The sequence below is a fragment of the Cannabis sativa genome, chromosome 8, assembly GCF_029168945.1.
Source record: "Cannabis sativa cultivar Pink pepper isolate KNU-18-1 chromosome 8, ASM2916894v1, whole genome shotgun sequence".
Taxonomy (NCBI): Eukaryota; Viridiplantae; Streptophyta; class Magnoliopsida; order Rosales; family Cannabaceae; genus Cannabis; species Cannabis sativa.
Window position 1 is genome coordinate 36,893,055 of NC_083608.1, and position 16,817 is coordinate 36,909,871.

Here is a 16,817-nt window from a genome sequence, read left to right on the forward strand (position 1 = left end):
ATTTATAATAATATAATATATAGATTAAATATGTGTAATAAACTAATAATATGTAACATATGACTATATTAGTTGTCATCTTTTTGTAACATTTGGGGAGTTGTTACTATGAGTAACCTCCACCATTATCACCAACATTAAGAGTGTAAAAGATGTTACACACCTTTATTTGAAATTCTTAATGCTATAGGAGTTATGGTGTGTGTAAGAGTTACATTTGAGTCCATAACATCTATAGGGGTTATGAGTTTGAATTTCAAATGGTGATATCCTAAACACTATATAAAGGAGGTCTATGGTGCTCATTTGGGAGTAAGAGAAGAAGTTTTCTATCAAAAAAAGCACATTGCTAGAAAACCCTAAGGCTTGATAATTCCCAAAGCTATTTCCTAGAGAGTTCCCTTAGTGCTTAGAGATAGGGGGAAATAAGCTTTTGGACAAAGGTGTAATACCTTGTTCAAGTCATGGTGATCCCCACTAATCTACACTCAAGGTTGTGAGTGAGTGTTTATATATATTATTCTCTTGTTATATATATACATATATTATATTACATGTGTTGTAATATTCTCTTCTACCTTTCATATATATATGTAATATATATAGTGTATATATATGTATTGTAACATATATTTAATCAATCTCTTATTTTAATCCTTGTATTATTTTACAATAGAGTTGTAATAAATCTTGATTTTCTTCCATTGTTATAAAATCTCTAACAATCAAAAGCTTATCCCTTTTCAATGGAAGAGGTGATAAATCAAGATTGTGAGAATACAAGGATAAGAGATTTTATGTAAAAACCATTCATGAGTGAGCATGGTGGTGTATATTATGTGATTTACTATATTTTATATAGTAGTAATATATATTATGTATAGATGAGTTATATATTTGTGATCATGTGTTTATATCATATTATAGATATGATATTTGAAATTTATATCATGTTATTTTATGTATATATGTGAGATATATAATATATAACATGTATATATATGAGTAATATATATTATATATATGTAGAGCGCATGTGATATAATATATATTAGTGAGATTAAATATGTAGAAATAATTATTTTTATGTATTTATATGAGACATGCATACATAATATATGTTATATATGTGTATATAATATATATCATGTATATTAATGTGTATATATATATTATATATACGTGTGAGGTATGTAACATATATAGTTGTGTAATAAATATATATATTATGTGTATATAATATGTATATTATAGTATATATGTTATATATATATATATAAGATGTGTAACATATATATTGTGAATTTAATATTGATATTATGTGTAAGTTACATATGAGATGTGATTAGTAACATACATATTATATTAATATATGAGTTACATAGCATGATAATAATAAAATAGTGTTTATTACTATTGTGAGAATTATTATCATCTATTTTGTGAATAAAGAATATTTTAAATTCTTTTTCAATTTGGTGGTGAACATCTCACTTTATGAGATAATAAAAGATGGCTTTTGAGAAGTTACATCTTTTATTGGATTATAAGAGATAATCATCTCATATTATGAGATAAGAAAAGTGAACTATATGAGAGTTACACTTATGAGAATTGTCTTGTCATAGCAAGAACAATAGATTAAAAGTGAATCCAAACTTGTGAAATGAGCCATAAATTGGAAGAGCAATTTTGGACTCAAAAGTAAATGAATCAATGTGGATTCAAAAATAGTGAAAAGATAACAAAATTGGAGAAGCAATTTTGAATCTTAAATAATCAAAGTAGTGAACAAAATTGTTGAGAATTTTGTTAACTTTAGTGTAATATTTGGGTTAATCTCATTGAGGAGTTAACTTCAAAATAATGGGTAAAAATAATCACATTATTTTGTGAGTAGTAATGTGAGTTTGGTTTTTAGTTTTGTTGAGAAAACTAAAATTGCCAAATGATATTTTTTAAGGTGACCTTAAAAAGTCATTTCAAGAGGAAATACACAAATGTGATATTTTATATACACTATGCTATAAATGTGGGGGTGAGCCACAATGTGTTGAGACATTGTTGATTAATTTATTTGATTTTGAATTCAAATTCTAAATCAAATTTGGCTATGTGTATATGTAAAATTTTGACATATTTTGGTGTCAAAGTTAAGTGAAAATAATTTCAAGAAAGAAATTAATTAAAAGAGTTATAGAGACAAAGTGGTCTTCTATATTTTAAAATCAAGATATTGTCTTAATAATGAAATGTGAAAGTGTGGGGGTGTATACTCTAATATGAGAATTTGAGACATGCTTGGTGTCTTAAAATAAAGTGTAATTTAGACATATTTTGTGTCTAAATTAGTGTTTAATTTTGATATCCTTGGTATCAAAATTATTGAGAATTTGAGTTGTGTGAAAATTAATCTTTTATGATTGAATTTTCAAAGCTTAAGTACTTAAGGAGAAAAGTGGTCGCAAAGTGAACACTATATTTTGGCATGCATGATTCACATGGAATCAATAGTGAGAGGTTATAACAAATCGCTTAATCTCCGTACAAGATTAAAGCATGAATTTTCGAGGGATGGGACCTAAACTCCCTTAGTGTTTTGCTCATTGATGGTAACCTATCTTAACACTAGTAAACATCTAGTCTTAAGTTCAATAGGTAATAACAAGTCAATAGAGTGAATATGGTACTCAATTGTCTCATCTATGAATGAGTACATGTGGTGAAAATTGAGGGTTAAAACCGAAAGGTTTTTTAATGGAGCTTAAGCTTAAGAAAACTCACTTAAGCTTAAGAAGTGTCTAAAGAGTGGTGAGACACTAAAACTCCACCTATATGGGCTAGAGGTGGTGCCGCCTCTTATGAGAATTGGGAGTATTCTCTAGAGAGTCTATGAATTGGAATTTTGCACATGGCCATTAACGGTGCAAGAGCGAGACAAGCGGTCTCAAGTGAGCATTAGCGAGGGTGTGTGTGTTATCACCGGTTTGTACTAAAGAAATAGTGGTTCAATGCTACGGCAACCAAAATTTCATCAAACTTTGTGGTAACTACACTAAGGTAAAATTCAAGTCGAAAGACATTTTACCTAATGCACCTAAGCAAGACTTCTTAAAAATGTGTATTTAGTCAATCAAAGTGGGGGAATGTTATATTTTGATATAATATTTTTGATTGATTAAATAAATGTTACAAATGTTACAAGTTTATTACTAAAGAGATAATATTTAATCTAGTGGGGGATTGTTATATTATTTATAATAATATAATATATAGATTAAATATGTGTAATAAACTAATAATATGTAACATATGACTATATTAGTTGTCATCTTTTTGTAACATTTGGGGAGTTGTTACTATGAGTAACCTCCACCATTATCACCAACATTAAGAGTGTAAAAGATGTTACACACCTTTATTTGAAATTCTTAATGCTATAGGAGTTATGGTGTGTGTAAGAGTTACATTTGAGTCCATAACATCTATAGGGGTTATGAGTTTGAATTTCAAATGGTGATATCCTAAACACTATATAAAGGAGGTCTATGGTGCTCATTTGGGAGTAAGAGAAGAAGTTTTCTATCAAAAAAAGCACATTGCTAGAAAACCCTAAGGCTTGATAATTCCCAAAGCTATTTCCTAGAGAGTTCCCTTAGTGCTTAGAGATAGGGGGAAATAAGCTTTTGGACAAAGGTGTAATACCTTGTTCAAGTCATGGTGATCCCCACTAATCTACACTCAAGGTTGTGAGTGAGTGTTTATATATATTATTCTCTTGTTATATATATACATATATTATATTACATGTGTTGTAATATTCTCTTCTACCTTTCATATATATATGTAATATATATAGTGTATATATATGTATTGTAACATATATTTAATCAATCTCTTATTTTAATCCTTGTATTATTTTACAATAGAGTTGTAATAAATCTTGATTTTCTTCCATTGTTATAAAATCTCTAACATAGGGTTATATGAGAAACCTTTCAGCTTTGTCTTCCCATTCTTCATCTTCTTCTTCTTCAGCACAAAATCACTAGCAGCAGCACAAAACCCACTCACGACAAAAAATCCTCGCCAACTACCTCTAAAAAATCCCATATCTCCACTATTTTTACACTATTTACCCTATTTTTTTTAAATCTTTTATTTTCGATACCTAAACCTATATACCCAAAAAGTTTCGATTTTTTCTCTATTTCAATGTAAATCGAAGCCCAGAAATAATATGTTGGTTATAACTTCAGCCACCGATTCTAGTGGAAAAAATGTTGAATCTCAACATCCATTAAGGTATAAATATAATTTCTATTTATTTTAATAATGTGCATTGCTTTATTTTTTCGTTTTTGTAATTTTTTTTTTTTGGGATTTTTCTATATTATTAAGATTATTTTGTTGTGTATGTGCATGGTGGCTGAATTTCTGTCAGAATTAGTTGTCGGATTGCGCTTATAAGGTAAAAATTTAAACCTTAATATATAGTATATATGTATGTATTTTGTATTTTATTGAATATATATTGTGTATTGTATCTATAAAAATATTGTAAGTATATTGTATATATTCTAAGTATTGTATATGTATTGTGAATGAGATATGAGAGTTTTAATTAGTTTAGAAATTAAGTTTTTAAATTTTTTAGTGTGAGATATAATTTATTATAAATGTATATGTAATTTTTTAAGAATAGATGAGAAATAATAGTTCTTTTATTTATTTTTAATTTACTTATTGAATTTTATTTTTATTTATGTGTTTTTATATTTTTTTACTAACTAGTAACTAGTTATTTTTTTTTTATTCATACATATTCATTTATTTTTATTACTAACTAGTTACTCATTAGTAACTAGTTAGTTACTCATAAATGATATAACTCGTAAGTAGTTAAATAATTAAAATTTTAATTTTGTTGTATTTTATTATATTGTAGGTTGTGAGTTAATTTTCAAGGTTCTAAAGAATTTAGTGTTGATCATATTTTAGCTAGCTACAGGTATATACATTCACTAACTTTTGTTATTAATTAATTATCAATGTTTTGTGGAGTTTAAATATCTTAATTATTCATTTGTAGTGAAGTAGGTTCTGCGATATATTGTACTGCAGTCAGATGGGTATAATAATTTGCATGTTAGTTGAGTTTTAATATCTTAAATATTCAACCGTAGTGAAGTAGGTTCTGCGAATACATGTACTACGACCGGATGGGTGAATAATTTTTGTATTGTTAATATTATTTTATTTGTTTTGTATTATTTTTTTTAGTTTTGCTTATTAATTTTGACATCTTTAAAATTTTTTGGAATGTCCAATTACAGTCGTTATGCTGCCGAAATTTCGATAGAATTAGGATAAATTTTACTAAAAATGTATAACTATTAAAGGAAAAGTATTACGCATAACACAAATAATTAGTTACTAATTGTAAGAAACTAGTTAGTTAATTACAACATATATAACTAGTAACTATTTACAATGAGTTACTAGTTATCATGTCAATATTTGAAATGAGTAATATAATAATATGATTTAAACTAAAACAACAATTAGAGTAATATATAAATATTAAATAGTTGTGAAAATTCTAGTTAGTTATATTATGTAACTAGTAACTAGTTATAATTAGTCACTAAATACTGCGTATTTTTGTTAGGATTTTCATTATGGATAAATCATAGATGTGTGAGAGACACACTATAATTTTAAGTAGGATTCGATGCATTTATAAAGTTTTTCCTAAAGAATTCTAAAATCCCAAACGTATTCATTATTCATGTAGATTATTTTAGTAGATCAAAAGAAAATATTATGACGATTAAGGATCATGTGTATTTAAGAAGATTTAATAGAAGTTATACTACTTGATATTGGCATGTCGAACATTTAACTAATGATTCATATCCATTAAGGAAGCGGAGGGTAGATAATATTGAGGGTAATAATTTTGATGATCATCCAATGGACTTGCTTGACAAAGCACGGGAGGAATTTCTTAATAATCTTGAAAAATTCGATAATTTTCTAAGTGATGCAAATAAACCCTTGTTTGATGGTTGTAAAAAACTAAGATTACCAATAATGGTAAAGTTTTACAACATCAAAGTAGAAAATAGAGTGAGCAAAAAATATTTTACTCAATTTTTAGCTGCTTTTAAAGATATCTTTTCATTTGACAATTACTTCCCAGAATCTACATATAAAGTGAAAAAATCTTAAATTTCATAGGATTAAAGTATGAAAAAATCAATGCATGTCTTAATGATTATATTTTATATCGTAAGAAATATGCAGACATGGATAATTGTCCAACTTGTAGTTTATCTCGCCATAAAATAAACAAAAGTAAGGAGAATAATAAACTTATCTCCCCAAAAGTGATGTGGTACATGCCTTTGATTCCGCAACTTAAACGATTATATCGTAGTACAAAAACATTCTGAAAATTTGATTTGACACGAGACTAAGAAAGTGAAAGATGGAAAACTCAGACATCCTACAGATTTCCAAGCTCGAAAAAAAGTAAACTACATGAATGATGAATTCAAATTTGAACCAAGACATATTCGTCTCAGTCTATCTACGAATGGAGTAATTCCACATAGATCTCTAAGTAATCGTCATAGTTCATGGCATGTCTTTCTTGTTATGTACAATCTTCCTCCATGGTTAGTGATGAAAAGAAAATTTAATATGCTTTCTTTAATGATATCAGGCCCGCAACAACCTGGACATAATATTGATGTATATTTGAAACCATTGATTGACGATTTAATAAAATTTTATGAGAATGGTGTTCAGGCCTATGATAGTTTTGAAAAATAATTCTTTAATTTGAAAGCAGTGTTATTATGGATTGTTAACGATTTTCTAACTTATAGTAATTTATCAAGCTTAAGCACAAGATGTTACAAAGGTTGTTCGATTTATTGCACTAACACATGAGCTCGTTGCTTAGACAATGGACACAAGATGTGTTATATGGGTCATAGACGGTACTTGCCGAAAGATCATCCTGATAGATGGAAGAATAAAGCATTCGATGGTAGTGAAGAGAGAGAGATATGGCTCCTTTGCCACTATCAGGGGAACAAATTATCCAAGAAGTAGAACTAGTAGATTTTAAGTATGGAAAGAGGCAAAAAAAAAAAAAAACAAATGGTTATTTTCAAAGAAAGTCAATCTTTTTTCGTCTTCCATATTAGAAAATTTTACTGGTTCGACATTGTTTGGATGTCATGCATATTGAAAAAAATGTGTGTGAGAGTATTATCAATACCCTACTTGATATTCTCGACAATAAATAAAGATGGTTTATCTAGTCGTTTAGATCTCGTTAAAATGGGTATCCGAAAATCTCTGGCACCTTAAAAGAAAGGTGAACGATTATATTTACCTTTTACTTGTTTCACTTTGTCCAAAAGAAAAAAATAAATGATTTGCGAATTATTTTCAAGTATGAAAGTACTTGATGGATACTCGTCTAACATCAAAAACTTGATAAATAAGAATGAATTGAAACTAATGGGTATGAAATTACATGATTGTCATGCGTTAATGCAACATCTGCTTTCAATTGCCATTAGATCAATCTTGCCAAAAAAATGTTCGAAAGTGTTTGACACATGTTTGCATATTCTTTTATAATTTATGCGAGAAAGAATTATAAATGGATAAATTAGATACATTACATGAACACGTAGTAAAAACATTGGGCAACCTCAAAAAGTTTTTTTGCCATCTTTTTTCGACATCATGATACATCTAATGGTTCATCCAGTGAGAGAAGTAAGGTTGTGTGGGCCAGTATGGGCGAGATGGATGTATCCATTTAAAAGAAATATGAAGGTACTTAAAAGTTATGTACGTAACCACTATCAGCCAAAAGCATCTATGGTTGAGTGCTACATATCTGAAGAGGTTGTAGAATTTTGTTCAAAGTACATGGCCGGAGTTGAGGCAATTGGATGCTAGAGGTCATTGGGTCAAGAAAAATTATCCATTTAGACCCTATAGATGGCCACAAAATTTTCCAACAAATTCATGCGATGTTGAAAAGGTAATAATTTAATTACTCTTTATGTAACAAATATTTTAATTAACTAAGTTATTTATATATGTTAATTAATGAAAATATTAATATAATTTTCAAAATAGTGCATACAAGAATTTATGGGGATCAAATACGTTTATTGTGGTGTACTCAGGAATTTCACTAGTGAATTGTCCAAAACAAGCTAAAAATAAAAAATGTAGTTTTTATGTATATAAATATATGAGTGACATCGTCGCACGCGTAAATTCTAACAATTATTTAGCCGATCAAAAAGATATAAATTTTAATTATTAATTATCTTATTTATTATATTAACAAATAATCTAATATATATTAATTTAAATATTTAATTAATTTCACAGTTTGGGGAAAAGAAAACATGCGATGTAAAAACTAAATTATTACAGTTACATTGACAGTAAATAGAATAATAGTTGGCGGTGATTCACAAAGGCTTGGATTGATGTTGAATTGTATAAGAATTTTCTTCCCTTGTTTTTTTTTTTTTTTTTTTTTTTTTATGTTAACTTGTAATTTTTATATCTATTATTTTTCTATATTTAATTAGATATATTAATTTGTTGACACTTGGACTAATTTTAAAATATCGTGTAATATATTTAGTTAGAATGAATATATTTAAGTAAATTTTTAATTTATTTTTTAGTTGTATGAAATTAATTTAAATAATATTTAATTTTAATAAATTAAATTTGGTGAAATTATATTAGGTTTTGAAATTGAAAAAATATATTGATTTTTTATAAAAATCACATTTCATATGGCGTCAATTTTTTCTTAATAACCAACTCTATAGGGTCCTATGGTGTCGGTTATTGTATAATAACCAACGCATACAGCGTCGCCTGGAACAACTTCAGTAGCGAATTTTGCAAAAATTGACGCTGAAATAACTTAAAAACTACCTCCAAAGTCCAATTTTGTAGTAGTGTAAAGAGAGAAAAAGGAGAGAGAAAATAGTTTTTGAAAAGAAATATCTGAACTAAGGTGGAATGCAGTTCAAAAATTAGCAACCGTTCATAACTTCCTTTTAATCGAGGATGAAATTATCAAACGAAAAGAGAAAAAGACTGGAAAAAAAAGAAAATTAAGGAGAAGATATATATGTTGAAGATGATGAAAACAAAAAAGAAAAACAGAGAAAGAAGGTCGAAGAACGCGGTAACGTGTTTAAATTAGGAAAAAAAACTAATAATAGTGACAAATGTCACTCAACACAGTAAAAAAGAAATTTTAAAAAAGTATTATAGTATAAATGAAAACTGTACACAGTATAAAAGTAAATTATGTTGTAACTAAAAGTAAATTATGTCGTGTTACAGTATAATTGAAAAAAAAAGCCAAAATAAAGTATGGGATGTAAATTTTAATTTTTTGTTCCATTTTTTATTGTAATTGTGTTGTCACACTTGTTTAAGTTGTCTTCTATGATAATTCCAAAATAAAATTTTAAAAAAAAATTAAGAATTGTCATTTATATTATGTGGAAAAATTTACAATGCACTTTTTAAAAGAGATTTACTGATGCACTCCCATTTATTTCAGCATCTAAGATAATTTTTTAGTCTAATTTTTTTTCATAAACGTTATAGTTAATTAAGATATCTTGTAAAATTTTGAAAAATTCAAAAAGATTTAATACGACAAAAATAGAGTTCAAACAATTTATTTGAATCATATTTTCGGCGTATTAAATTTTTTCAAATCTCTTAAAATTTTATAAAATATCTTAAATAATTACAATGTAGACAATCATACAAAAAAAAAAAATACATTAGTAAAACCTTTTAAACATATATTGTAGAAACACTTTATAATTATTATTCCAAACATAGCAGAATGAGACTTTATGGAGAGACTTTATGGAGAAATACAAAATATGTTCTCACAAATAACTACTTTTTTCATCTCTAATAATAATGATTATAATAAAGAAGTTATTTATTTATAATATTTCAATAATGGATCACCCAAAAAAAAAATATTAATCTTCCAAGTTGTTAATTATAAATTAAATTGACTCTTCAATTAGCAGAATGCATGTTCTACATTGAGTTTGGAGAATGGTCAACTAGTAATGACAAATATAAAAACATAAATATATCTTAACTAATAAGTGGAATATTAACAAACATGTACATGTGTATGAAATTAACATTTAATTAATTGTTAGTCAGATCTCTCTTCTCACGAGTCTAATTTAAGATGTTAACAAGGTTCTGGACTAAACATGCAAAGGGCAAAGTTGAAAACACTCTAATTTGAGTGAGAAATTCTCAACGGTTGACCATTTGGTAGAGGAAGAAAAAGACTACGATGACATTTTTTTTTTGAAATGAACTACAATGACATTAAGTAAGAGCATTTACAACGAGGGAACTATCTATAAATGTCTCATCCAACATAATATTTGATACATTTTTTTACAAAGTTGTTCCGTAATAGATCATCTTAAAAGTTGTCAAAAGTACACACATTTTTTTTTTTTATTTTACTTTATGAAAAAATATTTCTTTTTTACAAAACAAAATAATACAAAAATACTCACATGAATGTTGTCTAATGGTGACAACACTTACATTGATTTTACTCTTATTTTTATTGAAGATTGAATTAAAATTAAATGTGGCATAGATACTTTATTGGGCAACCCCTCTTGAAGAGCTCTAAAAAGCCAAACCAATTTATTAAAAATTAGTTTGACATAATTGTATTGGGTGTTAGATTGTTTTGATAATATAATATAAATTATAGAGTAATTTGCGGCATAAATACCTAAGTTTTATGTCGAGTAGCAGATTAATACTTAAGTCCTATTTTTGGCGGTAAAAATACCTTCCGTCACTACTCTGGAACTTCCGTAGGTACCTGGCCGTTAATTGCTACGTCAGTACTTACGTGGCAGTTCCTTATAGGTCCATATCTTTTAATTTTATTTATTATTTAAAAAAATCATTAAAATCTAGAATTTACTTAAAAATTATTTAAAAAACAATAAAAAAAATAAAAAAAAATATTAAAATAACTTAATTAAAAAAGGAAAACGCTAATCTCTCTATATCTTCCCCAACACTCCTCTCCCTTTTCTTCCTCAGACACCCTCTCTTCCTTTCTCCTTCTTCTCAGCAAGCTGCAACCTTTCTCCATCCTCAGCTGCAACCTTTCTCCATCCTCGGCTGCAACCTTTCTCCATCCTCGGCCTTACTTCTCTCGGCGCCGACAGTCCCGCGTCTCTCTCTCGTCGGTTTCAATGGTGGACCACCAAGCTATTTCTTTGCTCAGGGTTGTGTAGCTGGTTCAAAAATGCAAGCCTCATAGCTCAAGTTCCCTCTACTCAGTTTCTCCCTCTCTTGTCTCCTCACCACATTCAATGGCAAAATCGCTATCCCTAAGCTCCTCTTGCCCTTCGAAGATGAGATCTACAACGAGGTCAGATCTGAATGGGGTTGTTTAAAATAAAGGTTTACATGAGAAAGAGAAGATTATAGAGGTTTAGGGTGATTAATTTTTTTTCCTTTGGCTATTTTCTTCTGTAAATAGAATATTGAACTTATGATGAATGTTTCTATGTATTTGTGTATAAATCTGAGATTTAGTTGTGAAAAATTAGTTTGAATATGAGATTTATTGGTTGTTTGTAATTTTTGGGTTTGTTTAGATTTGAGATTTTGTTTGTTTATAAAATTTGTTTCTTGGATTCTTGAAAATGGAGGATGAATAGGGAAAAAAAGATTGATCCGAAAGAGATAGGGCAAATCTTTTTTGGGTTGCCTTTTTTTATTCTTCTCTGCGTTTAAAGAAGGTATTTGTGGTTCTGGGTGTGGTATTTTTTTTTCTTCAAATTTGATTTGATGATGAAGATAAGAAATTAGAGTAAAAATTTTTAGTTAGATAATTAGTTGTAGGGATTTAATTCCAGATATTTAATTTTAATTTCATTAAAATAAGTTTTAAATCTTTTGGGTTTGTTTAGGTTTAATAATTCAAAAAAATAATTAGTTTTTGATCTTAGTTTGTTAAAAATCTGACTTTAGTTTGTTTGTTTAACTGGGTTTGATTTTTCAGTTTGACTCATTTTTCAATATCAATTCAAAGAAAAATTAATGGGAAAGAAATAAAGGTTAAAAAATAAAAAATATATTATATTTAGTTTTTATAATTTTTAAACATTTAAATAATAAATAAAAAAAATTAATGATGTGGATCAATGAACGAGTGACACGTGGACACTAACCTGACACATAACGGAGAGGTACCTACGGAAGTTCCAGATAAGTGACGGAAGGTATTTTTACCGCCAAAAATAGGACTTAAGTATTTATCTGCTACTCGGCATAAAACTTAAGTATTTATGCCGCAAATATCTCTAAATTATAATATGTAAATATGACATTAAAAAGGTTAATATATATTTAGGAAAATTTACATGGTATACTAACTTTTGTTATTTTTTTACAAAAGTACTGTTAAGCGGTATTTTTTACTTTTTTGCTGTATTTTTTTTATAAGTTTCATACTGCAGTAAACTGTGTTAAGTTTTCACTAGTGTTCTAGTGGTGTTTTTTAGTTGTTCTACTGTTGTTTTGAATTGTTCTGTTTTGTGTTCTACTAATGTTTTATTAAAATATAGTATTTTTGAAAACTTTTCTGTGTAACAGTATTTTTGTAAAAATTAATTCAAATTCTAGTATTTTTGTAAATTTCCCTATATTTAATGGGGAGTATTACACTAGACATAGGCGGACCTACATAGAGCCCAAGGAAGGCTTAAGCCCACCCTCAAATTTCAGATTAGAATATAAAAAATGGATAAGTTGAAAAATACCTCTTTTTTATTTCCATTAATCAAAAATACCTTCATATTGTTTTTTTTATTAAAATATACCCATTTTTTTTGAGTGGATTGCCTAATATACACTCACTCTCTACTTAAGTCTAGCATATAATTTACATAACCTAAGGGGTCTAATGGGGACATCATTCATAAAAGTGGGTATATCTAAAAAAATATGAAAATAGATGTAAAAATTAAAACAAGTAAAATAAAGTGGGTATACAATGTAATTTTCTCTATAAAAAAAGGGTAATTCCATAAATATAGAAAAAATAAAGTTAGTTTAGATAAATATGGTAAGAAAACTTAATAGGAAAAAATATGGTATTTAAAATAAAAACTTAACATATATAAGATTGAATCACCATAAAAGATATTAAAATTCCCTTCATATTTTTTTTTTTAAAAAAAAAACAAATGAAACTATAGTGATCGTCGGAATTGTCACAGGTGCCTGGAGTTTGCTGTCGACGCTGGGAAGGTCGCCAGAGTTGCTGTCGGCGCCGAAAAAGTCATCAGATTGGCATTATCGCCAGAAAAATCACCAGTTTCTTAGTGATTTTTTCGGTAATTTTTTCGACGTCTGCCAATTCCGACGAATTTTTCAGAGTTTGCTGTTGGTACCGAAAAAGTCGCCTGAGTAGCTGCCAGTATCAGAAAAGTCGTCGGAGTTGCTGTCGATGCCATAAAAGTCATCAAAATTGGCATTGTCGATAGAAAAATTACCGAAAAAATTACTAAGAAACTGGTGAAGAAACTAGTTTCTTCATCAACAAATTGGTTTCTTCATCAAGAAAATAGTTTCTTAATGAAAAAACTGATTTCTTGGTAATTTTTGTGGTGACTATGCCAATTTTGATGACTTTTACGAAGTTTGCTGTCCGGTACAAAAAAAAATCGCCAGAGTAGCTGCCAGTATCAGAAAATTCGTCAGAATTAACATTGTCACCAAAAAAATCACTGAGAAAGTAGTTTCTTCATCAAGAAACCAGTTTCTTGGTAATTTTTTCGGCGACAATGCCAATTGCAATTAATTTTCCGGCGTCTACAGCAACTCTTCCGGCACCGACAGTTACTCTAGTGATTTTTTCGGCACCAACAACAAACTTCAGTAACTTTTCCGACACCAGTGACAAATAAAACTACCTAAACAAATAAAAGCATTAAATATGGGATTTGAAAACCTAATTTACATATATATGACATATCAAATACCATAAAAATACCTAAATACAAAAAAATACCATATAAATTGATCAAATTTAAAAGTATCATATTTAACATAAGAACTTTTAAAATCTCATAGTAAGTGTAATTTCCTCTTATAAAAAATTAGAGATAGAAACAATACATAATTGTTAAACAACATAATTCATGTAGGTATTTGTTCGTTACTTGGTAGACCTGGTTTTGAATTTGATTCCTTAAGCTTTATCTTCTATTTTTATTTATTATATATATATAGGGACACGATTTTGTTCCGTTAGTGTACTTTCACGGAATGTATTCTGTGATGTATGGCAGCCGTTAGATGGGGTAGTTATTTGATCTAAGGGCTGGGATTGATCTAGGGGTAATTAGGGTTAAAAAATGGTAACGTACCTGGGACATATTATTACGTACCCTAGGACACATTACTACGTACATGTCGTACAACAAAATACATTCCATATTTGCATTTCTGGGTACAAAATCGGCTGCCTTATAAATCTACCCTTTTGAAAGAGAAAAAAAACTACAAAGTATTAACATAGAGTATTCAAACTAAAAATAACCTATTATGTTAAAAAATTAATATATTAAGAAATTATATTTAATTTATAATTAACACAAGTTCTCACATTAAAAAAATTAAAACAAGAATTATAAAATCTCATATTATTATTTAAATGCTAAAATTTGTTCCAATCTATATAATAACTTTATCTGAGATTTAAGTAAAAAATGTAATAAATATTTTTAAGAAATTATTATTCTAAATTTTAGTTAGTCCACCCTAAAATTATATCCTGGGTCCGCCACTATCACACGGTACCTGAAGCCACTCGGATGGTTGTGCATGGCCAGGGAAAAATTCCTAAGCTCCCATGCATGTGGTTTTGACGTGCGTGGTCGAGTTTCAAGTTTAGAAACTGAGCTCACATGCAATGAACATTACATAGGTATATTATTTACATATAAATTAATTTTCATAAAATTAAAATTACATAAAAAAATTCATATGCCCCAAATTGGTTTATATTATTTTTTAAAAATAATAACAACAAAACCTACACTCAATTATACCATATAATTAATAATTCATCACCTATCAAATATTTATAATAATATAACCATCCATTCATATACATATCACATATATATAAACACATAAAACTCACACAACATTTAATATATACATATTCATGGAACTGCTCTTGATACCAATTATTAGTTTTCTGGTACTAAATCAGATACGTAGCAGAAGGGTTTTGTATTGCTGATTATCATTGTATCATATCCCATTAAATCTCCAGATGTGTGTACATTAAATTAAAACATAAATTAACAAGTTTAGAATATAAACCTCTTGAAGACTATCAGGGTATCCTCACAACTTTTTGTATGTTGTATCCCTTAATCTAAATGATGAGGATAATACAATTTGACTCACACTAGTATCTTTCAAATCGACCTACCACACACAAGGAATAGTATAGGCTATTAGGATAGAGTGTATAATGTTATTCTCGAGTTCTTAACACATGAGAAAGATTAATTGAGAGAGAAAACTATTTCCTTTCTCCTCTCTATATTTCAAAAATTAAAGTGTAAAAGAGTGTTCTAATTCTCAAATTAGACTTCTATTTATAGTAGTTAAAATTCTTTAATTAAATAATATTTAATTATTTAAATAAATATCTATAACTGAATTCGGTTACTGATATCTATGAGAGAATCTCTTAACTATTTGAGAGAATATCTCAACAACTTTAAAATATCTATAACTATTTTTCAAATTCAAATATTTATCTAATTGAATTAATTAAATATTTAATTAACCCAAAAGAGAAACATGCATAGCGATAGGTGCCTACCCTTCTCTATTTAGCACAAAGATTGTGTCTTTTGTCTTGACAAAATTTGTCTCGACAAATTTTGTTTTGAAAAATTTTGTCTTAACAATTTTTATCTTTTCCCTATTTAATCAATTTGAAAAATTATTTATTTATTACAAAAATAAATAATTACTATTTTGCCAATTCAAAATAAATTTTTTTGAACGATATTATACTACTCTTTATCCCAACCCTTGATAGTATTTTCAAGTGGTAATTCATGAACCATGGACTTATAATTCTAAGCTCTAATAAACTAAATTATTTATTGAGGCTCATCAATTAAATAATCATTGTTTATTAATTTCATGATTACTCCACTAAAAATATGGAATTGAACTCTTAGTAATTATAGAATTATATTTACTGAGTTTCACTGTAGTGTCCATTAATATAATTAATGCTAGTGATTAGCCCTTCATGTGTTGGTTCGTAATTAGTTTTGGTCAAATTACCATTCTAATTACTTCTTTATCCTTTAATACCATTAATTTACTAGTGAAAGTATAATTTAGATCCAATCTAAATTTGTGCACAATATTCTAGTTCTAGAATTAACACTTAATGATGGGAACCAACATTCGATCCGTCAGAAAAGTCAGGATTCCATAATTGTAAATTATTTTCCCAGCCATTCACATTATTAGCTTCCCAAAATAGAAGTTGTAAGAATCATCTTCTCTGAGAAACTTTAACGAGTGAATCAAAGAAACTAGTAACATGAATAGGAGTTCATGATTACTCAAGATTTAGGCTGATCTACTATTAATTATCGTTATGATATGAATTAAGT